At 34.0% G+C, this 27,422-nt stretch overlaps 1 protein-coding gene across 10 annotated transcripts in view; it reads left to right on the top strand.

Moving 5' to 3' along the window:
- lilli (AF4/FMR2 family member lilliputian) overlaps nucleotides 1-27,422 on the top strand; it is an 829,533-nt gene that overhangs the window by 421,253 nt on the left and 380,858 nt on the right. The window contains exon 1 of one of the 10 annotated variants that reach the window (XM_072527037.1): nucleotides 3,530-3,867. The exons of 7 other annotated variants lie outside the window; for them this stretch is intronic. The gene's annotated coding sequence lies outside the window, so the exon portion shown is untranslated. Of the gene's footprint in view, nucleotides 1-3,529; nucleotides 3,927-18,556; nucleotides 18,578-27,422 lie in introns of those variants that run through there. 2 more of the 10 variants (XM_072527039.1, XM_072527041.1) reach the window with 2 other exon arrangements.

Below are 27,422 nucleotides of genomic sequence, written 5' to 3'. Positions count from 1 at the left end.
TTGCAATTTGCTGACTTTAATGCTAATTTAACTGGATATTATGTAAAGAGTTTGTAAACTTACGGTTTATTTCAATATATCACTAAGATTCACAATTTATAACTTACATTAAACTTTGTTAATCTTAAAAATATTCGGAGCCCACATTGAATACAACATTATCTAAGAGGTCATTTATTTTGGTTGTTGTTTCTTTATTTAAACGGTTTGTGATTCATTTGACTTGTTAAATGTTGATTCGCGACATTCAGGGGATTGTAGCCTGTTCCGTCTTTAAAGTTCAGGTGTCTGTCTACGTTTTTCTGACCATTTTTAAGAAGTCGCTCTGGTTTTTCTTTCTACTACCTGTTTATATCTAGCCAGTCTTTCTCAAAAATTGCATTTTTGACATTTCAATTTTGCTGTTGTATTTTTGTGATTGTCCAATTTTCATTTCCGTACATCAACAGTGATCTGGCTGGTCGTATTAGAGAAGTAAATTATGACTGATCCTATGGTTTGCGTGTTTTATCACCTTTTGTTCTAGCAATTGTCAATTAAATTGTATAGATTTTTCCGCATATTCATTAAATTTATTTACTATATCTGAATCCTTGTGATCGCACTCTTTATTTTTTCCGGTCTTTAATCTCATCGTAAGTTTCTTTAATACTCTCTTGAAGTAATATTGGACAAGTCAGTGGAGTCTTCAGTCAAATTTTATTTTTTTATGTGTTGAGAGGGTAAGTATAAGCTTTAAGTTCAAGTTTGTGGGGTCCCCACCCTCGTCCCTTGAAAAAGTGGTGCAAATAGTTTTCGCGCTGTATCGCGTAACTCGTTTATAGTCCTATTATTTCTTATAAAAATCGAAAATAAAAAAAATTACAAAGATAACTAAAATTTTTGGAATAAATTTTCTTTTGACCTTATTACTTTTTTTCTGGTAATTTTGCAATAAAATGACATCAGAGCAATATTATAGAGGGTTTTTCAAAGAATAATTTTTACTACAATTGTTTAATTTCATTAGTTTCTCTGGATTTTACAGCTCTTCAAAGTTGGCTGTGCTCTTGAATACTCGCCATCTTGGAATAAGAAATGCAAAGTGTTTTTGGGCTGTATCTCGTAAACTTACAGCCCTACAGAAAATTTTATCAGACGTTATTTGTAGCAAATTAGATTGCCTACAACTTTATTCCTATTAGATTTTATCGTAAAATGGAAAATAAAGAAGTTATTAATAAAAATAAGATTTTGAACAAATTTGCTTTTGGGCCTTAAATGTTTTTTCTGGTAATTATACAAAGAATAATTTTTACCGCAAATTTGTTTAATTTCATTAATTTTTCTGGGTTTTACACAGCTCCGAAATTGACCGGGTTCTTGATTACTCGTAAGAATACAATAAAAACGAACCATTAATTTATTATCGACCCTTTCCGCCACCACATAAGTTTCCCTACCTCTTGCGCTTGCGTCGCACTAAAAAACTCAGTTTGGCAGATATAAAGTTTAATAAGAAACATTATCTCAAGATAAATTTCTTGAAAAAACTTAACAGACCTTCTCAAAACGTCTTTGTAGAAGTGGGTTTTAGTGTCGACCAAACTGAATCTGATGCAGATACAGTTATCATCCATTCTGAGCTTGCTGAATTCTAATCCTATGGATCTGTGACTATCGCAGCCGAGGAAATTAATATTCTTGTCTTGCTCAGGGCATTAGGAACGAAGAAGTCCAATGTTGTGTGTTCAAAGTGTCCAATTCAATTATACAATTCAATTAATTTTACTATCCTTCAAGTTGTATATATGGCGACGTCATTGCAGAGAATTTGCTATTTCTCCATGATTTTTCCAAGATTACAATATCGGCAAACTTAAATTCATCAAAATTATACAGAAACATCCTAAGTTAAATAGCGGAACAGCATTATTTCTTAGTGAGAAAGCCGAGTCATCTTTGCTCAATGTCGTTGGCGAACGATTTTTCGTTTTTTTGTATAGTGGAAAAAAAGATGATTCTCTGACAGTATGAGATACAAACGAACTTATCATCGCTTCTTCCAATGCAAGATGCAGCTCGTTTCCACAATATTAAAGTTTATCACCAGTAAACACTGTGATCCTGAAGATAGAGGCTGGAAAAAGCATGGAAGAGTTTGGATGTAAATTAAAACGTTCAAAACTCCAGCACCCACCGTAGTTCTGAAATTAATTTTCTGCAGGTTCAAGGGAAACTGTGGAAGTATGTGTGGTTGCCGAAAAGCACTCCTCAAATGCTCTGGAGTGTACTTCAATTGTTCTGGTGAAACCTGCCGTAATGTTTTGAAAATATTAAAATTACTGGGAAAATTCTAAGATGAATTAACCACAGTGGTGCCAAATCTAACTCCGGTTCTTCCGTAAACATTCACCTTCTATACTGAATTAGATCCTGAACAGCAGCTTGGACCATCAAAGAGAATGAAAAAACAATAGCTGGAAAACAAATTTTTAAACATAGTTATAATTAAGCTCAATATTATCTCGCCTGAAAATTGCCGTGGATTAGGCCTAATGGGGATGCCACTTTAAAAAACGCGCCTCCAGACTCTGCCTAATAGGTGGTCGACAAAAAGGTCGATAATCAACTAATAATGGAGTGTTAACAAAACAAAACATCAATCTTAATAAATTATATAAATAAAAAATACAATAGAAAACTAGGCCTTATGGTAAGTTTTTATCTTATTTAGTTAATTTAGCATTGTTTGTTAGTTTTGGTAATAAAATTTTTATTTTCCAATTTACGATAAAAAGTAATACCAATAAAGTTGTAGACAATTTAATTTTCTAAAAATAATGTGGGGTTGCTAGTTTACGAGAAACAGCGCGAAAAACCTTTGCACCCTTTAGTCCAAGAATGCGAATATCCAATAAGCGTGTCAACTTGAACAACAAAATTGAACAAATCTGTAGTGAAAATTACTCTTTGAAAATCCCCCTATACTATTGCTCTGCTGCCATTTTATTGTAAAATGACCAGAAAAAAAAAACAAAACAAGATTTGTTCAAAAATTTTTAGTTATTTTTGTTTATAACTTCTTTATTTTCCATTTTACGATTAAAAGTGATAGGAATAAATTGGTAGACAATTAATAAGTGCGAATAAAAAAATAGCTCTTATCAGGAATGAAGAGAAAGAATTGATCATAGATGCAAGAATGGAACTAACTGACTATTTGTACCACTTTTAAAAAGTGCATACGAATATATTAAACAGTATTTAATACGTATTTATATATTTATATAACGTGTATCTCATCACGTATTGTAATTTAATTAACAGTAATAAAAAACTATATAAAAATTAATAAACACTAAATTGCGAATTTTATTATTGAAGATTGTAGCCAGAAATAAAGAAGTAGCAGGTAGTTGTTTACCCAAATCTAAACACAATAATAATTATTATTTATACACTGATAGCACCTGATAGTAACAGTCCGTTCCTACCCGAAATCACGTCGCACCTCTACCGATCGTACACACGGACTTGCTGCCAGTTTCTTTTCTAGTCGTCTCTCGCCGTTCTTGCGAATTGAATCGTTTCTTTTGCGCTTTTTCTCGTATTCTTTTCTCATTCGAGCCCTAAATTAAATGTAAGTGCGATCAAGTTAGCCGGCATAAATCGAGGAAACATGTTTTGTGGTGATAAAGGTTTGTGGTGTGTCTAGTGTGCACTGTGTGAAAAAGTGTCGTGTGTAATAATTTCTACATGGGACCCCGATCAGGTCCGCACTCGGCGAAATGGTGAAAGTTAGTGCAGTTGAAAGGTCAATCTGAAGGATTATTCACTTGATGGTATCCCATGGACAACGGCTGCATCGAAGCAGTTACTCAAATGGTTAGTTAGTCAGTGGGATTTTTATACTCTTCAAGGTTTATCTCTGCTGTTGTATCTACGTAAGCGATTGTTAATTGCGCAAATTTATACAAAACACTGGCTTTTGTCAATGAAAATATTTTACTTTTAAATCCTGATGTGATAAGTAACGCTATTTTAAAAAGTTCAAGGTATTTGTTTCATTAGATATCTTTTCTAGATAGTAATATTAAATATCGGACTAGAATAATACGTTTTAATTTTAAAATAATCGTTTTTAAACTACTTAATTGTAATAAGACGTTAACATAAATACGCACTTTATCGATTGCGTGTTGTTTATAGCTGCTACTAATTTTGTCACTGCCAAGCAACGTCAATACAATATGTATAAACAAAGTATTTAACCATATTTGCAGTAACACGAAACAGGCAGGTTCATCATCACATCATGTAACCCGTGACATTCCATTTAGGGCCATGTGTGCCTTTCGGGTTTCCAGACCATTACGTTTACATGATGTAGCCGGCTACAACTCTTAATCCATTAAATCATTTAAATGTTTACATTGTCAGATCATTATATTTTAAATTAGGTCTGTTTGAGAGCAATATTTTCTATCTTACTGAGTGTATGCATTATCATCCACAGTCTTTTCCTGTTCATGGCTGGTCTTTTTTAAATTCGTTCTTGATTGCTGCATATTATTTTTATTGTTGGTTGTGGTACTTTCTTCCTTGCTACGTTGCTGTCGTTTGTTTCCGCGTATATACGAGCTTTTACCTCCTCGTTCATTTTGTTTTGAGTAGACTTTTATAATACCTGAATTCTAAGAAGTACTGTATCAGGCCCACCTGAAGTTTTAAGTCTCTTATAAAATTCTGGCATATTATGTTGGTTAATTTGAGTTGTCTTCGACATTTTGAAACCAATGAAGAGACTCGTTATGATAATTTTTCTGGTTCAAGGTTGTCTGTTGTCGTGGTTAAACAATGTTCAACATGTTCAAGTTGATATTGGCCACTGGGTTTAATTTCTGTGTTCTTTCTCTTAGATAAAGTAAACGATTTTATATATTAATAAGGGGATCTTATGAGTAAAGGCAGTAGATTTTATTCAATAACTAACCAAAATCGTTCTATAATTATAAATTAATGTTTTTCTTCTAGTGCGTGATTTACTTTACAAAGGATTTCCTGTATGCTGTAGCTATATATTATTCTTCAAGTTGAAGACAGTCATGCATTGGAGTAACTGACTACTCCTTGAATATACAAAATTTATATTGACATGTCATTCCAATAAATCTGTTCACACAAAATAAATATTTAAGGCCATCATCCCCTGTGTATCTAGTATAATTTATCTGTTTAAATGTTGCAAAAAATCAATCATGTCGTATTAAAAACGATGATCTGAACATATGGTTTGTTGTGGGAAAATCCATTCATTCAACAATATAAATTTGTTGATAGCATCTTTTTAATTGCTGGATATTTTGAACATTATGTGACGTCCATTTTCTTACATAAATATTTCCTTGTATACAGTAACACCGGAAATTACCCAAAATAGTTTTCTGTTAATCTATCTTTACACCCCCTACCGTTGCTTATCTATGCAATTTTATTAAGCTTTGTCAAACATGCGTTTTGGTGAAAAATTATTCAATATCTGCATCTAATAATGTTGTTTGTCTAGGTAATATCAGTTTTGACATCTTTATTTTTTATTTTATGGAGACGTTTTAACCATTTCAATATCGCAGAGTAAAACTATCTACACACGTTCATAAACTAAACCACACAACTGTCGTGACCGACAACGTTGGACCCAACGGTTGGTGTGTGTGTGTAGGCTTGTTGACCGACAAAAAAGTTGTCACGTCCCGACTTATTAGGTTGGGTGAATGGGAAAGTCGCCTGTCGGGATGTCGCGGCTGTACAACCAGATCGGTCGGCCCGATCGTTGGCCACAACTTTTTTGTCGGTCACGACAGTTGGGTGGTTTTGTCGGGATGTGTGTAGGGGGTTTTAGCAAGCAATAGTCGTCAACCCAACCTGTAGGGACTTACATGCCCATTCATTGAAGTGAGGACTCCTCCACCCCTTCATAGCTCGCTGATGCGCTATGGAGGCAACTATTATGAAATTGCTTGTCATATGGGAGTCCTGGGTACATTTGAAATCTTCCCCTTATTATGTAAGACGGCGTGAAGACATCCCATGTAATGCCGCTATCGTCTTCAACTGACTTATGATCGATTTGGTGTTGCTTGTCTGTATCGAACCTTATATGCGAAAGTACTTATAACATATACTTAAGTAAGTTCTATGTTTGTTCTCTCGTAACCATTAATTTTTTTCCTAAATAGCTTTTAGCACTTTTCCGTTTCATCTGCATACTCTGACAAGCTAATTAATATTAAAGAAAGTAATACTAGAAATTGAGTTAAAATAGCTTAACATCTTTTTTTTTTAGGTTTGGTTCTGTTGTTTTTTCTAATGTTTTTCTCATATTAGGTGCAGTTTGCATATTACACAAGAAAGTGTACAAAGAGTGTACTCTTTCACAGACGGTGTTTCGTAATTGCAAATTGTTTTCCGGGCTTTAAAAATCTTTTGGTTTGGTATTATTTTTCCTCGCGTTTCGTCCGCGATCGCTGTGCAAATGCAGATTTATCAATGGTGATTTCCGGACAGCTGGTCACTAACAGGAATGTCTTTCAGAATGTCTCTTACAGATACAAATGAAACGTCAGAAAGAAATAATTCTAGACTACGACTGATAAGCCTGTAAAATATTACATTATGTTTTTTCCTTGGTGGTCGTAAATTTCCTTTCCCTACAGATTTGTCTGTTTTTTTGTTTGAGTTCATTAATTTCTGTATTCAGTAGTGCTCCAACTTGATCGGTGTTGACAGTTGACACCGATCACGACATTACGCTTTGTTAGGAATATCATCCATCGATAACGATTCGTAAATACTCAAGATGCGATGCGATGGTTTTTCCTGCCTGGAGATTACTGTATATCCTCCCTTATACCGAAGTTCTCCCGTTGATTTACACGTAATTTTTTCATTTCTGCTATGCTGTTTCTAAAATTTTATTTTTGATTTTTTATTTCACATTTTTACGCCGTGAAAAGCATTTTTGCCGTTTTTCAGAGTTTTCCTTTGTTTATTAAGCTCGTCATTAGCAGAGCCTGCTTATTGACTTGACTTTGTCATATGCTTTATCAAACTTTCTTCAGTAATTCGCCGTAGCCCGTGTGGCATCTCTTTACAACCAACTCTGGGTGTTGCCCTTTCAACAATTGCACTGCATGTCTTTCTATTTTTCTAACTAATAATTTTGATGCTCCCTAATTAACTTTTTCTTAGCCAGACCAAAGAAGTTCTTGCGGTCAAGTTTCTATAGACATTTACATTTCAGTTCGACCTAATTTCCCTTCCTCATCATGTAAAAGTCCGAATAGAATAGGAATGCTTTTCTACATTTATTTTTATTGATGAACTGCTGTCTATCTTTCGTCACTGTTGTACATTGGAACAATAGCTCCCTTTTCAACATATCGTCTCCAATCTGCATTTTTTTCCACTGAAGCAGTTGTAAGCAACTTTTTAGATCTGCTTGAACGGTACGGAGCATTGTACAAAACAGTTCCGGAACATATTGGAATAATCTTCATATTATATTTATGTTTTCCTTTTGTTTAATACGTCTGTTGATATGTTCCACCCTTTCTTCACATAAGCTTACAGATAGTTGATTTTCCAATTACGGTCATCTTTGAACATATTTCTAGGATTAATCGACACTTTTTGCACTATTTTGATACTGGCGCGTTTAACTGCAATGAATTCCGAAAGACTTTCCACTTTAACATTGCAAAAAGAACTGTATATACGGTTCTTCTCGACGAGGAAAAAAAAATGTGTAAAATATGTTTTCTTTAAAAAACAATGTTTTTGGGTGCTTGGTATAGTAGTAGTTAGATAATTATGGAGGCGAAAAGGGATGAAACTTTCAAATTTAAAATTTTTTAGTATTATGGAATCTACTTCTTCGTTGCCTCGAATACCTACATGCGATGGGACCCATAGTATTACGATGTCGGTGTTTTTCTGGTGTAAAATATATAATTTAGTTTTCACAAGGGAACTAATTGCATGTTTTGGATACAACTGCTGTATTGTCAAAATGGAGATTAAAGAGTCAGTGATAACTACTGCTCTGTTATAGTTGTTCTTTATAATTATTAATGCTTCTAGGATGGCATAAATCTCGATCGTATGAATAGTATTGAATGGTGATAATTTGAATTTGTGGTGTTAATTAGAATCTATAACAACCGCTCCTAAGCTGTCTGAAATTTTGGATGCGTCGGTATATAGGAAGCAATAATCTTTATAATTTGACATTATTGAGAGGAAGGACTGAAGTATATTGGTATGGTTTGTTTCATTTTTATTGAAAACAGATATACTGAGATTAATGTATTGAAGAGGTGTCCAGGGTGAAGATGTCTTAACATTAACTGAGAATAAGATTGATGGTAGTTCAATTGATAACGTATTTACGCACTATCGAATCCTTTCATATGAGAGAATATTTTTACTTTTATCTACAAGGAGTTCCGTTAAACGATTAGTTTCACTGTTGTGTATGAGAGGATTATTTGAATTTGAGAGAACCGTTGTAGCATAAGATATATTAAGATACATTCTTCTTAAATGGAGAGGTAAATCTCGTGTTAGACATTAGAGACTTTCTACAGGCGATGTTCGAAAAGCTCCTGTAAATATTCATAATGCGGTTGTAGGTAATATACCTACACAATGGAACCATAATCAATTTTTGTTCTGATTAATGAATTGTATATATTTAATAATGAGGTAAAATCTGCTCTCCAATTGTTCTTAATAAATTCAAATCAGTTTGACAGTTTCTTTTTACATATTGAACATGATTTCTTCATGTAAGTCTTTTGACGAAAAACATTAGTTTATATCGTCTACGAAATCTAAGGAATTTCCATTAAGGTATAGTCTCGGTGTCGGTAGATTATGTTTTCTTGAAACCAATATGCACTTCGTTTTAGACTCAGAAAATTTTAAAGCTGAGTATGTTGTATATGTTTCTGAACTTAAAGGATAGAAGTACCAAGTAGTCGGCGTATAATCTCCATTTAACTATTTAACGCTATATATTCTTTTGCCAATAAAATGTTTTATGAAATATAATGTTACTTTTTAAATTCCAGTGTAGTAGATTTTCTAGAATTTTGTGTCTCCATACTGTATCATATGCTTTAGCAATATCGATACACACTGCGATATTTGTTTGTTGATTCACCCTTCATTGATTTCAGATTCAAAGGCAATTAGGTTATCGGTAGTGCAACGGTGTTGATGGAAACCACTTTGTTCAGGAGCTAGTTTATTATTACTATTATTATTACTCAAGGTATCAGAGAACTCTAGGGTTTATCATTTTTTCCATAATTTTGCATATGAAATTTGTTAGAAATATTGGTCTATATGTAATGTCCGATTTTGTTCTAGATTTGTCTGGTTTTATTAAAGGAATAGCAGATAGTCTTTGGTTTTATTCGAAAATTTTTGCAAAAAGATTGCCTGTATAATGTATATTATCAAAGATGTATTTTTTGTTGAAACTAGGGCATCATTTAATTAAATTATGGTGAAGTTATAGTTGATTGGATGGATTAATCTAAAGGTACTTTTTCACTAAAATATAAAGTTTTGTTATCTTTATTTTTGCTAGTTCAAACAAAAAGATTACTATTTTTAAACGTTGTGGTAAGTATTTATCACTAGTATCGAGAATCTAATTCCAGTAATTGTAACTCAACAGGTATTTACTGGTTTATTTTTAAATTTAAATACAATTTGAGCATGATGTATTGCAGGAGAATGAATACACTTTAACTGTGATTTGCATAAAAAAGGGGAGATAACACTAGCTGTATTTAAGAGACCTTAGATAATATAATGGCAGGTAAAAATTCGGTAGGTTGTTAAAACCGTTCTACAGATTGTAAAATTTAAATAAAGAGGATTATTATTAGCCACTGCGTAAATGGTAGTTATGGCTTTCATTTTCGCTTTTTGTTATATTAAGATGGACATAGAGAAATTTTGACAATTTTCATTATATTCTATTACTCTGTGCCTCTCAAAACTTAGTCAACCGTTCTTCAAAATTAATATTATTACTAAATTACGACCATTATTGGCACTAAGTATGAAACTGTAAATTACCTATTAATTATTTCGAATATATAAACCGAAATACTACGGTTCTATCTGAATGTTATTGTATGTTGGTGTTAGAATCGTGAAATTCCCACATAGTTGTAACACAATTAATTACAGGCATATCAGTGATTCGGTTAATATATAAAACACTTGATGAACCGATTTAATTACATCTCTCAATTGGGTTCGGTGCATTATTGTATGTAATCCCTTCACACTTTCGTGAATTACACGATTATTGATCTCTTGTTAATCAAAATATTGATATATAAATTTATGTTTATTACAATTTACTCTGTGTTTTCTTGTCTAATGGATACATTGATCATTAGTCTCAATAATTCCTTTATTTTTTCTCTTTAGTATTTTTTTTAGTGCATACTATTCGTCTTTTTTTGTTCGTCTACGGTGTCAATCATAATATCTCTTCTATTACAAATCAAATTAGAATACTATGTCCATACAGATGTGTGATGGTATTGGGTGGATGGTGTTTGTCTAATATAGGGATGTACCGGATCGGGTACCTGGCCAATCCGACCGGAACCGGAATTCCTACCTCTAATCGAACCGGACCCCGGAATTCCGGACGGATCAGGACTTATCTATAAGGAATTATTTTAATGTTATTATTACGGTACAAAATATGGGACATCAATGACAAGCGTGCGGAGAGAATCTATTATAAAATAATCAAGCGTTTTGCTTGGTAGAAAATGCTGGGTTTAAGACTGCTAAATAATATTGCTCCTCAATATAAAACACCCTCTAGAAAGTATATAAGTTAAAAAATAATACCTGATATTTACAATAGGGTTAGGTAAAAAATTTCCAAAGCTTTTAAGAAGGCAGCATCTATTTCTTATCTATCAGAGATTTGGCCATGTTCAAATAGGAATAAAACTTTTATTAGTATGATAGGCCACTGGATTTCAGAAATGTGGGTAAAACGCTATGTTATTTTGTGATAAATTTACAGGGAGTCATACCGGACTTGCAATAGCTGACAAAATTCCAACCATCATAAACAGCTAGGGCATTGAGAAAAAAAAATATTTATTGTTAAGGGACAGCGAAGATAATATGGTCTTTCTTCTTTAGGTACCGTCTCCTCTAAGGAGGTTGGTAATCATCACAGCTATTTTCACTTTTGAGATTGCAGCTCTGAACAAGTCGACGGAACTGCAATTATACCACTTTCTCAGATTGTTGAGCCAGGAGATGCGTCTTCTTCCAATACTTCGTTTTCCCTGTATTTTTCCTTGCATTATGGTTTGTAGCAACACATATTTATCCCCTCTCATAACGTGGCCGAGATATTGTAACTTTCTTATCTTAATCGTATTCATGATTTCCATTTCCTTTGTCATCTTTCTGAGGACTTCAACATTTGTTATTCGGTAATTCGGTCTACCTAAGTTATTTTTAATATTCATCGTTAGGTCCACATCTCGAATGCTTCAAGTCGATCGCTCACCTCTTTCTTTAACGTCCAGGCCTCCACCCCATACAGCAGTACCGAAAACACATATGAACGTAATATTCTTATTTTGAGTTGTAAACTAAGGTCTACTACATAATACTTTTCTCATCTTATTAAATGTTGCTCTAGCTTGTCCAATTCTCTGTTTTCAAAACTTCCACAAAATTTCTTTTAAACTCTTATCATTACAGCTGGAATAAGGAGTTTAAAATAAATTTTGTGGAAGTTTTGAAAACAAAGTTTTCAGTGTTTTATTGCTACACAAAATGAATTTCCATCAAGTAAAGGTCGAATCCATCAATTGTCCAATTCTCATTTTCATTTCTTCTGTATACTCGTTATTTTCATTAATAATTGTACCAAGATATCTGTATTTTTTTTACTTTTTCTATTGGAACGCCCCTTATGTTTAAAAAGTCTTGTGTTTTGGAAATTGTCATAAATTTTGTTTTATTAGCATTAAGCGTTAGTCCGCTTTCCTCACTAGTATGTGTAAATGTCCTCAGGATAATATGGTAAAAGTCGGTAAAGATGTAGATATGGACAGTGAGAGGTGTTCGAAAATTAAGAATTATGAGCATGACAGTGTAAGTTCTCAAAGAACCGTATCAGATATAATTAGTACTGCCCGCTGAATTACAATTCATTTCAATCACTCGTCTTGAACATGAACCTCTCGAGTTGAATATGGACGAGAAGAAAATTATTCAAAATGTGCAAACACGTTGGAACTCACTTTTTACATCTAGAATGGTTGCATCATTTGAGATGTTGTGTAACTAATTATATTACTGAAAATATGGGGTTTAATAATTTAAGCAGTATTCAGTGGGACGTACAGCAATCTGTCCTTGAATTACTTAGACGTTTTGATGCGATAACGAAACTGATGAGCGGCACTGACTCAATTATTTCAGTAGTAATTCCATTATGTTAAGGCGCTACTTTTATCCAATACAATAGAACATGTATATGGCGTTGAAACTATGAAAGAAAGTTTCATTACCGAAATCAACAAAAGGTTTTCCGATTAGGAGTCCAAGGATTATTTTACCATATCTACTATATTAGATCTCAGATATAAAACATATTTTTTAAGTGATACTTAAAAACACAGTTGTGAGAAAAATTACAGAAATTAGTAAAATCACTATCGATGAGTCTGAATCAAAAAAACAAACAGATGATAGGGATAGCCTGGTTATTATTAGTGAAGATGAGAATGAATTATAAAAACAAACAGATGATAGGGATAGCCTGGTTATTATTAGTGAAGATGAGACTGTAGCACCTTTAACCGCTAGAAAAAAAGAGCGACGATAAATGAAAAAAAAAAACGATTACAATACTTTGAAAATAGTATAGGTATATTAAGATAGGAATTTTCAACTTTTACTATATGTGCAATTGCATTTTACCAGCTGCTAATATTACTTCACTATTAATACCTTACACCCACAGTCATGATTCCCAAACAAGGGAAAGCTTTCACCAACCCTGAATCGTACAGACCTATTTCTTTATTGAGCACCCTAGGTAAAGTCTACGAGAGGATCCTTAAGGAGAGACTCGTAGAATTCCTAGACGCTCACCTTGCCATTCCAGACTATCAATTCGGATTCAGGGCTGAACACTTCACGCAAAATGCATTGGTTGAAGCAACTTTCATTTCACCATCACTTAACGAAAGGAACCACGTCATAGGCATATTCCTCGACGTCCAGAAGGCATTCGATCAGGTCTGGCACACAGGCCCGGTTGAAAAACTCCACCTTGCTGGATTGTCCACACCTTTCGTTAAACTAATCAATTCCTATCTCTCTCATCGGACTATCAGGATCAAAGTAGGCGATATCTTATCCACACCCTTCACTCCACAAGCTGGAGTGCCCAAGAGCTCAATTCTTGCTCCAATATTATACACAGTCTACAATAGTGACATCCCCTGCCCACAGTATAGATTGGAGACCCTTCTACTGTATGCTGATGACACTGCTCTCCTCACGTCGGGATCACACAGATAGTGTGGACAATTGTCTGTATTCGAAAGATCGCAAAACTATCTAGACAGAGTCATTAGGTGGTGCAATAAATGGAGGGTGACCATAAATCCCTCCAAAACACAACTAATTTTAAATCTTCAAATTGTCGCGATGTCCGGGGCCGAATAGCTCTGTTCGGAGAGGACCTTATTCTCAGAAACTCGGTTTTCCATTTGGGAGTCAATTTTACAGGGACTCTCAACTGGAAAACCGACATTCAAGATAGAAACGGAGTGACAAGGAGGTTTAAACTGCTGGTAGTGCTAGCCGGCAAATTGGGCAAGACGTCATCTAAGACCTTATTGCACACCTATAAAACTTTCATTAGACCTACCATTGAATAGAAGGCATGCATCTACGCCTCTCTTAAGACCTACGAAATCAATGCCATCATGGCTACCGAAAGAAAAATCAGATTCTGCAGAAGGCGGAGCAGGCTATACCCATCAGCACACATACACACATTGTCAAACATAACACCTATTAAGGACAGAATCCTATCCCTCAGCAGAAGGTATGTCCTTCGAACCATCACAGGCTCGAATAACCGAACAAGGCAAATATTAAAGACACCTTGCAATCGCCGAGGGCAAATACTCACCAGGCTTCCTCAAAGAAAAGTTCCGTTCCCTCCAGACAAACTTCTCCACAACGCTGGATATGATGAGTATTATGAAAACTTAGAATCAACCTCCATCAAATATCGCAGCTAACTACTGCACGCAAAAAATGCTGATTAAGAGCCGTTCCTATTGTATGGCTGGTAACCCCTGAAGAATCTCCTTCGACATGTTTGGCACAAATTACCTAAATTCCTCGTGTGCGCTTCGTAACACATCGTCCACACAAACACGCCACCTTCTGAACCCTAGCTCCTTAGTAGTCCACTACTTCTCCACACATAACATCATTCATCACGTTTTATTATACCTCCATTACTCAGGAGTACTCCTTCCTTGAAGAAGCGAAAAGCTTAAACAAGGTTAAAACTCTGGAACCAATTAATACCTTGGATTACAGAAGCGCTTAGAGTAACAGTGTACATTGCGGCGAAATATGTCTTTTCACCCGTACTATCAAACTTCCTATATAGAAACACCACTGTCACTTCTTTTCCCGAACGGTAGAAATAAGTCTCCGAGTCAGAGCGGCAGTTTCTTCTATAACTTCAGTTTTACTCATATTCTTCTTCTTATGGTGTCTATCCGTTACGGATGTTGGACACTAACATGGCTATTTTAACTTTGTTGACTGCTGCCATAAAAAATCCGGCAGTGGTAATGTTGAAACTATTTTCGTAGGTTATGAACCCAGGATATTCTTCTTTTTCCTGGACCCCTTTTTCCTTACACCTTACCTTTACACTCATATGCCTATCGGTTAAAGTTAAAAAAACATTAACTATTTCTTTCGCATTAAATGACAATGGGGTTCTGTGACGATGGGTTCTGTGACGCCTTTCTGATTCGTGCCCTTGAATGGGAGCCGCCTCTTCTAAATGACAATTTTCAATGGCGGCTTCAACAGGAGCTTCTTCTATGTTATTTATCTTCATCACAATTCCACAGAGGCTACATCGTAACAATATTTCGCTAAATATCACAACTTCCAACCACTTGTTCACTCAAAGACTATATTTTCAACTGGTTGCGTTTCATGTACGACGTACATTGTATTTTACAATATACAACACGTAAACTTACAGTATAATCTTTAAAGACTAATTTCCTGAAAACACCAAAATTAACCTTAATTCTTAATAACACGGTAATGAAGATTATACATTAGTTTGGCAAGTTCAAATCTTAGAATTTAGAACCTGCATTTGAATTTGCATTTATGTCGGTCCTGATAACTTATAAATTATGATAAGATGTATATGGATATGGCAGATTTATAAGGAGACCGTTAGGATAATGAAGGCACTATATTTGTGAACCCTCTTTACACTGCACTATAAATATTTTTTTACTTCTAATATACCTATCATTAAGCGTGTCTATAATTAGTAGGTCAATTTCAAAAACATTATTTACGTAACCATAAAGAAATTCAAATTTTAGTGATAACTATCACCTAATCGGATTTGACTTCTGTAATTAAAAAAACATTATATGCATAAATAGCCAAGTTTCTCTTGTTTTAATGTGTTTATGGTACTTTTACGTACATATACGATAAGTTGTTGATACTTTTTAGCTATAAAATTAGAAATAAATTTTTATTGAAAAAATATCCAGTTTGTTTAAAAACTTTTTCCGAATCACAGTAAACAGATACCGAAAGTATGTATGACTCATGTTTGGGAAATTTTTAGTTCAAGGTGCATCGAGGTCGACGGTGATGGTGATAATAATAATCAGTTATTGATTTTAGGCCAAAGAACAACTGCTTCAGAGAAGGGTGTGTCAAAAATACGATTTGCATATTTATCACAAAAGTTTTAATTGGAAAAACATACAATTTACTATTATTGTAGAGTGGAGTTAAAAATGTCAAGTGGATTTTAGATAATTTTGAGACATTAATTTAAGCTTTATGAATAACTAAATCATAATGATCTCTTGTTAGACCGGTAAAATATAGGCAATCACTCGAATGAGTGGAAAGTGGCAATAATCTATCGGCTAGATGAAAATACTTTGACGCATCTTTGGATCGATCTCCCGAAATGGAATGTGAAGAAGAATAAATTCTAAAAAATACCGGCCCACAATGTTCCATTCCTCGTGGTGGAACTGAAGTCGAGATAAGAAACGATGAATGTATGCCAAACATAATATAATGGCGACGTAGACTTACAGACAAACGCTGGAAAGGTAGATACTGCCTGGAACTTCGCCAAGGAGGCTCGACTACTTGGAGAGAAATGTGATCTGGAAGAATGTGTTATGGATCGAGAGGAGCGGAAGCATTCAGTTAACCAAGTTCTCTTTCTAGAAATACTCCTTGTACTAATAAGTATTCTTTATTTATCAAAATAATCTCCTTTATCTAAGCTGAGATTTATTTATTTATCGTATGGCAATTACAACACATTTAGAACAAATATACAAACACTAGTAATATAGGTATTTGACAAACTTTAAATAGTTAGAAACAAACATCAAGTGTATTGATATAATCAATTGACTCTGAAGTTGCAAACAGGAAGTTTTCAGGGCTACCATTGTAGGATCTTGAGGGACAGTCTTCAATAATGTGGTCGATGGTTTGGTTCTCCCCACAGTCACATTGAGGAGACGGGTTCTTTCCCCGTTTATGTATCATGCATGCACATCTGCCATGTCTGGTTCGGATCCTATTTAGAGTGGACCATGTTTTGCGTGGAATATCAAAACCTGGTGGCTTGTGGGTAATGCAGGGCATGTTATTTTGCCATTCGTTCCATTCTGGGGACCATGCATTCGTGATGTTGAACTCCTCATGTATCATTCTTGCCGTTTTCATTGGTGGTTTTCTAGAACGGAGACGGGTATTTCGTGCATCCTCGGTATCTTGGTGGATCGGCAGGTTTATATTGTTGATCTTTTTGTATTCACGTGTAAATGCGGCAACTCGTCGTTAATGTGGAGGTGGGATGTGACTTAATACTGGAAGCCAATGCGTGAGAGTTGATTTAATTGCACCAGCTATCATCCTCATAGTGCTGTGCAGCTGAGTGTCGATCTTTTTTACATGTGGACTGTGTAGCCAGACTGGAGCACAATATTCAGCGGTCGAGAAAACAAGGGCTAAGGCAGTAGAGCGGAGAGTGGAAACCGATGCTCCCCAGGTGGTACCGCAGAGCTTCTGTATAATGTTATTTCTTGTACTTAACTTTTGGGCAGTTTTGTTAAATGCTCTTTAAATGACAGCGTTCTGTCTAGTGTTACGCCCAGGTGTTTAAATTGTTGATTTAAATTGACTTGTGCTGGTTAATCGTGGTGGTAAATAGTTGATCGATAGGGTGAAGAAATATCTTGTAAAACGAAATCTCTTCACACGTTCTTTATTAGTGTGCTCTTATGGCAACAATATGGAAACATAAAATTATAAAGTGCTAACGACTTTGCCTAGGGCTGACAGGGTTGCCGCCTAGACAATTAAAACTTAGGGCGAGGAATTTACATATACATAGAATAAAATATTTTGAAATATTTTTTGTTGAAATAATAACGAAGAAGAAACTAATAGGATTTGTCAAATATGAATATTACCTGCAACAATTATGCTATACAAAGCAAGTTGTCAATGTCAAGAAAACGAAATATATGGTCTTCAAAATATGAAAAATTAAAAAAAATTTGCGCGACTAATACAACAGAGAACCAATAATAATGAAAATTTAACGCACCTATTTTAGTTTCGCTTTACTTTATTTTATATTATTTATTTTCATGATTTACATTACATTATTATATTCTAGCTTCAGAACCTGTGCGTCAAAATTTTCTGGCAATAAATCATCAATTTGATATAACGGTTTGCTATACATAAAGACGATTGACAAAACAGCAAATATTTCTTATCAAACCGTTTGAATTTGGAATATGATCTGCACGAATGGATCAGCTTCACTGCGCAACTCAAACTCAGCAGTTTTTAAGTAGTTTGCAAATGCTGAGACAAATCGACAAACAAATAGTAAAGCTTTAACTTTTGATGAGGTGACATTTGTTAGGTTGAAGACCGTTGTCGTTGAAAATGCCGAAGTATTTATTGACGTACTTACCTACCGGTCGTGACCTTTGTTTACCGAGATTTCGTTTTGAATAAAATTCAGAATTCTTTTGTTGATAATCTGTTTACCTGTAGTGCAGCGGTATTACCTACCAAGAAAATTACGTCCTCGGCATAGTTTGTTAATTTTTGTGTTGTGTTCAGATTCTTTAAAACTACTAATCGAAATTTTGGTATAATAGGTACCACAACTTAAGTAAGTCTTCAAATTTATTATGAATTATTTATATTTTAATTTGAATAAATATTTTTCAAAAGGGTAAATGAGAATGGGTGACTAATTATTAATATGAGACAAAAGGAGAAAAGTAAATTTTAAGTCAAAGAGAGTAATTATTTATTAAAAAGGTACGCTTAAAGTGCGCAATTTTTAGTGAGCTTAATCAAAAAAGTAGAACAAAGCTTAAATTTTAATGTTTTCTTTGGTGCAAACTAGTAAAAGTATAAAAAAATCAAAAGAAAGTAAGGGCAATAATTAGTTTAATGCACCGAACATAACCAAATATATTTTCGGCATCGCACAGTGTTGCCATATTTTTTTGTAAAATGTATATGAATGTTTAAAATATAAAGTTACTTTTACGAAATTATAATTTGTGTTATGAGAAGCTACAAGTTTTGAATAAATATGAAACAGCGTTCATAAATATTTTTATTTTACTTAAATGCAGCTAAACATTGTAAATTATTTGTGGCAAATCAGCTATGATAAATCAAGTTTCAAGTTTTAAAATAAATTTAAGTTTAATTTAATGTAGTGTACGCTTTAATTTATCTTTATTTTTTATCTTTAATTTAATTTAATTAAAAACTATGAATTTTTATATCATTTCAATGCATTTCTATTATGTATGTATTTTTTTAAATTATTCATCTTTACGTAATGTGAGAGTATGAAATATCTGAGGATATGGCAACTCTAACATCATTTAAGCTTACATTCAATGTCAAATATATATTTGGTTACGTTTGGTACATTAAACTAATCATTGCCCGAAAGTAAAACATTTAAAATTTTTAAGGTCGTTCAAAGTCGATTCCTTCCCATTTGTCTATGTGGTAATATTAAAATTTTTGAACTATTTTGAAAAGTTCTTCATCATCATCATCATTATGAGGTCCTAGCCTCCTAGTCCCTGTCCATCGCATTTCTCTGCCAAGCTCTTAATATTGTGGTTAATTGTGGTCCTAATTTAGACTGGAGTGTATAATTAATACTAATACAATACTGTATTGACAATTATCTAGGCCTAGGCTATTTTTTATTATATTAGGCTATTTATAATTATTTAAGTAATTTTATTTTCAAAGGTCATCATCATCATCATGCAACCTCTTCTGTCCACAGCTGGACATAGGTCTCTCCCATTTTTCGCCACTCTTCACGGTTCTGTGCTTCTTGTTGGCTATTTCTTGGATATTGGTTGGATATATCTTGGATCCAATGTCGTCCATCCAGCGTGTTGGTGGTAGTCCTCTGCTGCGTTTGTCTTCTCTTGGTCGCCAGGTCTTGGTCAATTAGTTTTCTGGTCCAACTTGTGTCTTTCAGTCTCGCTATGTGACCTGCCCAATTCCATTTCAGCTTGGCTATACGTTCGACGACATCACTGATACCTGTTCTTTTCCTTAAGTCTTGATTCCTTATTTTGTCTTTTTTTGTCACGCCGAGAATTGATCTTTCCATGCGCCTTTGTGCCACTCGCATTTTTAGTGCTGTTGTTTTTGTGAGTGTGAGAGTTTCTGCTCCGTATGTCATAATAGAAAGAACGCATTGGTCAAATGTCTTCCGTTTCATAGCTATCGGGATGTTGTTCTTAAAGATGTCTCTTAGTGAACCATACGCCGCCCAAGCAAGTGTTATTCGTCGTTGAAATTCGCAGGTCTGGTTGTCCTTGCCTATTCTGATTTCATGACCAAGATATATGTACTTTTCTGTAAATTCTACCACTTGATTTTGGATGATTAGGTGTTCGCTGGGAACTAAATTTGTCATAAATTTGGTCTTACTGATGTTCATTTTTAGACCTATTGTTGAAGATACGTTTTCTAATTCTTATACCATTTGTTGTGCTTCACCCAGATCTTCGGTAATAAGTACTAGGTCGTCGGCAAAACGCAGATGATTGAGCATTTCTCCATCTATTTTTATTCCTCTATTTTCCCACTTTAGCATTTTAAAGGCGTATTCGAGGACCGTTATAAATAATTTAGGTGAGAGAGTGTCGCCCTGACTCACACCTCGCTTGATATGAATTTCTCTGGTGGTATCATGAAGTTTTACACGCATTGTGGCGTTTTGGTATAATATTTGTACTAGCTTTGTGAGCTGGTAATCTATTCTACTATTGTTCAGAGCAGTTATAATGCTGTCTAATTCCACAGTGTCGAAGGCTTTGTGAAAGTCTACGAAGATAAGTATCAGTGGTCTGTTATATTCTAGCAACTTTTCTATTAAGGTTTTTACTGTTTGCAGGTGATCGTTTGTTCCGAATTTTGATCGGAAGCCAGCTTGTTCTCGGGGCTGGTAGAAATCTAACTTTTTCTCTAGTCTTGTCGTAATTATTCGGGTAAACATTTTATAGATGTGGTTCAATAGGCTGATTGGCCTATAGTTTTCTAGGTGCTCCTTGTCTCCTTTCTTGTGTAGTAAAATTTTCAAAGGTAGTCACTGCTTAAACACAAACACATAGATGATGGATTTCAAGAGATTACTATGATTTAAACTAAATTTATGTTTGCTATGACAGTCAGTGGATACAGGGTGTTCTTTTTTTACCACGGGACCATATACATAATTTCAATTTTTCTCTTAAACTTAGTCTAACAGACATGCCAAATAACATTATTAAAAGACTTCAAAGTAAATATTGTTGTAGTGGCATTGGAATTTATTAAAAATGTTAAACAGTAATACCATTTTCATGGCAACTAAGATTTTAGTTCAAATATTAGGTTTTATAGCCAAAATTGATAATCTAGGTGCGTTCTTCTTCTTAAAGTGCCTATCCGTTCCAGATGTTGGTGATCATCACGGCTATCTTTACTTTGTTTATTGCAGCGCGGAGCAGTTCAGTGGTAGTCATTTTATACCACTTTCGTAAATTTTGAAGCCAGGAAATGAGTCTTCTTCCCGGTCCCCTCTTACCATTTACCTTCCCTTGGAGAAGGCCGTAACGTTCTTGATTTCTCATTACATGTCCTAGATATTCCAACTTTTTAGTTTTGACGGTCATGAGAATTTCACATTCTTTCCCCATTCTACGCAGGACCTTCACATTAGTAACTCTGTCAACCCAGGATGTACGTAAGATGCGCCTATAACACCACATTTCGAAAGCTTCGAGCCGATTCATAGATGCAACAGTCAGTGTCCACGCTTCCATTCCGTAGAGCAGAACTGTGAATATGTAGCAGTTCAATAGACGGCATTTTGTTTTTAATGATATGTCTCGACTGTTAAAAATGGTTCTCATTCTAACGAATGCTGCTGTTGCTTTTATTGTTCGCTGTTTAATTTCTGTTGAGTGGTCCCATTGGCTATTTAAATTGGTGCCTAGATATGTATATTGCTCGACTCTTTCGATATTCTGTTGGCTGATTGTAAGTTAAGCGTGGTAGACAAAGTCTACCTAGGTGCGTTACTTTCATTAAATTTCATTTTATGTTATTTTTAATATTTTTTTTTTCGTGTAGTGGTTATTAACATTTATTTTAAATAATTGTTTTCATGGAAATTTGTTGAACAGGATGTTCTTTGGATATTCTGAGGAGGTTCTTGGTAGCTTAGTGAATTTTAAAATTTTAAATTGTCGTAACTTCGTTATAAATAAATCTACTTTAATAAAAGCTTTTTATAGCTACTTAAAGCCCTTCTAAATCCAATGGCGTAGGATTTTGTAATAAAAAAATTTGCTAATTGGAATTCTCCATTTTCGACTAACAAAGAGTATCGGAGTGCCCTGGAAATTAGAATCATCATCATTCAATCTTCGCTTATACACTGCTGGACATAGATCTCCCTCATAATTTTCCATCTATTTCGATCTTGTGCCTCTTGCATCCAATTCCTATGGCAACGTTTTAGATCGTCAGTCCAACGTGTTGGTGGACGACCTCTGCTTCGGTAGGCATCATCTCTTGGTCTCCATTCCAGTATCCGCTTTGTCCATCTATTATCTGTCATTCGAGCCACGTGACCTGCCCAGTTCCATTTCAGTGTTGCTACTCTCTCTACTGCATCAGCCACTCCTGTTCTTTGTCGTAGCTGGCGATTTGGGATCTTGTCTCGTAGTGAAACGCCCAACATAGCACGCTCCATCGCCCTTTGACACACACGGATCTTTTGAACTGTTCTCCTTGTCATGGTCAACGTTTCCGCACCGTAAGTTAACACTGGCAAAACACACTGATTAAACGGGAAATTAGAATACATATATTAATTTATGTCCCGAACTAGACCTTTTATTACATGACATTAAAAAAAATTGATTGAAATCAGTTATTAACTTCAAATTTTCAAGTGTTTTTAATCTAAGTGGGTCACACTGTATAATGAATTTTTATTTGGAAGTATTTAACCTAGCAACCAATGAAAGTTTTACTTCACAGTCAACCATAAATACGATGTTTTTCGAGACCTCGATATAAGTTTAAATAATTTATATTGAAATATATATGGGAGAATTCATTTTCTTAATTATCGGCATATGTTTTTATTGTTATAACAGGAAAATAGATCATTACCTTAAGAGTATCTGTAATAAATTGCCTTCCTTTGTCTACCGAAGTGTGCCCTATTAAGCTACATTAACTGATATTCCTATAAGTGATTTACGACGCTGTCTTCATTACGAGTAGAGTTGCAGTGTCTCTATTCCATTTGAGTATTCGTTTATTTTCATAGACTCGGTTCTGAGAACTGAAATTAAAATGAAGATTTATCACACAGAGCCCACAGTCCATTTAGTAATTAGAAAACCCACTACGAATTACTTACTCAAACAAACCGAAAAAGTGAAAAAGAAAAGTCATTTCAGTCCAATGTTGGTAAATCTAAATTCAGTTCAGTGCTATGGAAATGCGCTGAAATAAATTTTCCTCCGAAAATGTCTTTTCCCTCGCTTGGAAACTCTTTAAACTTACCGATATGCCACATTCTAAAAGTTTTGTGGTGCTTGCTTATGACTTTGCCAACAAATAAGTTTCTTACAATACATTTTTGCTTAACTTTTGTGTTTTATTTTTGTTGGATTTGGGAAACTTCGCAATCGTACTGGATTAAAATTTATATATACTCATCTTTTTATCAGATTTTAGTGAATAAATCAGGTAAATTTTATTTATGCGGCATGAGTATTATCGAAATAAACTAATAATGATATAATTGATTTTAGTAACTATGTTGTTTGGAATAAGCTTTATTACAATTATTATACAATTAATAAATACAGTTTATTTAATTAAAAAAACTATCTACAACAAAACAATTCTGCTTTTATTGTTATTTTGAGATGATAAAAGGTTGCTGGTGTGAGCACATATTCATAAAAAGGGAATCTTCTACTCACAATCACTCACACGTTTTATTAAAGTTTGTAAAAGATAATTACCGGTAAACTTTTACAGCCTCTTCAGGCCCTCAAGAAGCTAAGAAATACATGGTGTATATAAACAAACGTCTTTTTCTTCTTTTTCCTACTTTATAAATAGGCAAAATGCCTGTTTTACTTCGGTTTTTAGCTTTAATTGACGTTGCCTGACCATCTTTTCCTCGGTCGTCCCAATGATCTTCTTCCATTTGGCGATTTGTCTCTTGCTATTCGTACTATTCTATTTTCTGTCATTCTTTCGATGTGTTGATTCCATTCCACTTTTCTTCTTTTGGTCCACGCGTTTATTTCCTCTATACCACATCTCGTTCGTATTTCCTCACTTCTTACTCTGTCTCTTAGAGTTTGGTGTGTTATTTTTCGTAAGACTTTCATTTCTGTTGTTTCCAGTAGTCTTTGTGTTTTCGCCGTATCTCCTCTTGTTTCCACTGTGTACGTCATTATAGGTCTTATTGTTGATTTATATATCCTAGTTTTCGTTTCCGTTGTGAGGTATTCGTTTATCCAGATTGTGTTGTTGAGACATCCTGCTGCTCTGTTTGCCATGTTCACTTGTTTTTGTACTTGTTTCACTTTTCCGTATTTTGACAGTTTTATTCGCAAGTATTCAGTTTCCATCACTTGTTCTATTATTTTGTTATTTACGACTAATTTACATCGTCTCGGTTCCGCTGATATCACTATCGCTTTAGTTTTCTCTGTTGAGATCTCCATGTTGTATATGAGCGCCGTATCTTCGAATTCTTTAATTAATCTTTGTAGGTCATCTTCATTTTCGGCTGTTATTATGGCGTCGTCGGCGTAGCATATTATCCGTATTTCCTTTTCTTCCATTCTATATCCTCTTCTTTTTTTAACTTTCTTTATGATTTCATCCATTATCAGATTAAATATGAATGGGCTCAGCGAATCTCCTTGTATAATGCCTGTTCCATATTTGATAGGTTGCGATAGTTTTCCTTTACATCTTACCTTTATCTACTATCTTTAACTTTACTGTTATCTTTATATATATTCTCAATGGTTTTTACTAAATCCAGTGATATTCCCTTTTCATATAATAAATGTATCGCGTCCCGAATTCTCACTCTATCAAACGCTTTCTTCAAATCTATCAGACACATATATGCTGGTTTGTTGTATTCCAGCGACTTTTCTTTTATTTGTCTTATTACAAAAACTGCATCCGTGCATGATCTTCCTGTCCAAAATCTGTGCTGTTCCTCTTGCAGAGAAATTCGTTCGTTTATTTTTGTCGCTATTATAAACAAATGTGTATATGACAAAACAAACAAACAATTATTTGAGCAGTACAGAGAACTTAATCAATAATCAGTCAATCATGAGTAGATCAAATAAAATAGAATAGAAATATGTATGTGTGCTTTAAATTTATATTTAAAGATTCCATAGACCAGCTTCACTCTGATGTTAGCTGTATTTTTAATAGTTAAGTATTAGTTATTATTAATAAAAAGACAGTTATTTTTAATAAAATAAAATAATGTAAGATAAATGAATGAAAATACTTACATATCAGTACATATTTCTAACCTATACATCTTATAGACAAAAAAATAAATATCTACTTATAACAAGATTTGTAATTCTGGATAAGGGACGTATCAGGGGACTGTGACCCCTGTTGTATTATTGATCCAAAAACTTTTATTAGCAACATTTATTATTTTGTACTATCAAACATTACAGCTAAATATTTTTTGGTATTTTTTTAAATGACTAATACAGATTTATACACTTTTTTTTTCAGATTTACGCAAAAATGCTTGTTATGCGATTCAATTTTGTCTTTATATTTTCTATCCGCATCCAAATTTCAAAATAGGAACTTTCATGCTCATGATTTCCTAAACACCTTTATTTGGTTTATATAAGGTCAAAACTGTTAGATATACACACATAAAATCAAGTAAATTTATTAATTTAAATTATTTTAAATAAACATTTTTATACTCCTCGAAAAGGCCAAAATGTTAGGACCAATTAGGATAATTTCCTCCTTCTCTCATTAAACCTATAAATTTAGCTCATAAATTTGAAGTACTATAGCACGTTTAATATAAACATATCGAGAAACGAACGATTCAGCATAGTTCCCTATAAACAGTTAAAAAGTGCTTGCTTATTTTATTATGTGGTACGATGGTGAGGACTTTATACCTCCAAAAGCTGAAATTATTATAATTTGATAAGCTAGTAGATGTTTCTTGTTCACTGCAGCTTTTATTTGATTTCTTGTCATTTGTATTTGTATTAAAAAAAACAAAAAATTCCAACACATCAAGTAATGATTATCCCAGTTACCACATCGCTAAAGAATAATATTTTTTCCATATAGACGTGATCTGTGGCTGTGCACCGACCATAATTATTATTTGGTTTATTTTTAACCGACAAACATTTTTATCGCTTAGACCTTGATATTCGACAGTTTAATACGACACAAGCACACAGTATTTCTGTAACTTAATTATTACGTTAACGGAGCATTTTTGTTTTAACTATTCCAAATAAAGGATGTTCGACTAGAAGATTGAGTGGTGTAGGCGTGAATAGCTATGTAGAAGTAGGTAGTATAAGTAATATAGTAATAATTACTTTCTCAGGGGGATTATCGAAAGTTAAAAACTGTTTAAGTACAATTATAAGTATTATTTTAAAAAAATAATTAAGTACCTAAATGGTTAAGTCAATTCTAGAAATATATCAGTCTTGATTATTAAAAGAGTAAATGAAATTGCTCTTTTCTATTTTTTTTTTGTATATAAAAGCAGAAAAGTAACAACTTCGTTGGTGGTTAGGTTAGGTTAGGTGCAACATGAGTGGGACTTAACCGCTCTTCCACTCGACGTAACAGGTTTATTGTGGCTTGTTCGTTAATGGAAACGAATTCCAAATTGATCTCGACTGGCGATATATCTCTGGAATTTACCAAAAACTAAGGAAAAGCCTGAGTAAGCAAGCACTCGAATGTCCAAAGTGCTTTGTTAATAAATCAGCTGTCGATTGCGCAACATTGGCAATCATTTAACCAAACTTTTCCTTAGTTTTCGTTAAGATTTTCTTTGCCTCAAGGAGACTTGTGACCTTTGTCCAAGTTCTTTTTGTTCCATTCTTCTGCTACGTGTACTATTTTCCATAGAGTTAAGCCATACAGATCTCACGAAGACCAAGCTGTTAATATTCTTTGGAAGGTTTTTCGGAATGACAGGAATGATACCAGTAGGTAAAAAAATTATAGGTTTTTTAAACACTTTTCAGTCTTCATTATCACAAAACTGTTCCATTATGGCTTTCAGTTGTTATTCTCAAGCCTACTGTCAGTATATGTCCCTGGGAAATACTTGTTTTAAAAAATTCCAGTCTTTTAGGTATCTCTTGAAAGGAGTGTCTACCAGCAACAAATGCTTG

The sequence above is a fragment of the Diabrotica undecimpunctata genome, chromosome 3 (assembly GCF_040954645.1).
Source record: "Diabrotica undecimpunctata isolate CICGRU chromosome 3, icDiaUnde3, whole genome shotgun sequence".
Lineage (NCBI taxonomy): Eukaryota > Metazoa > Arthropoda > Insecta > Coleoptera > Chrysomelidae > Diabrotica > Diabrotica undecimpunctata.
This window is presented reverse-complemented; position numbering and strand designations above follow the sequence as displayed.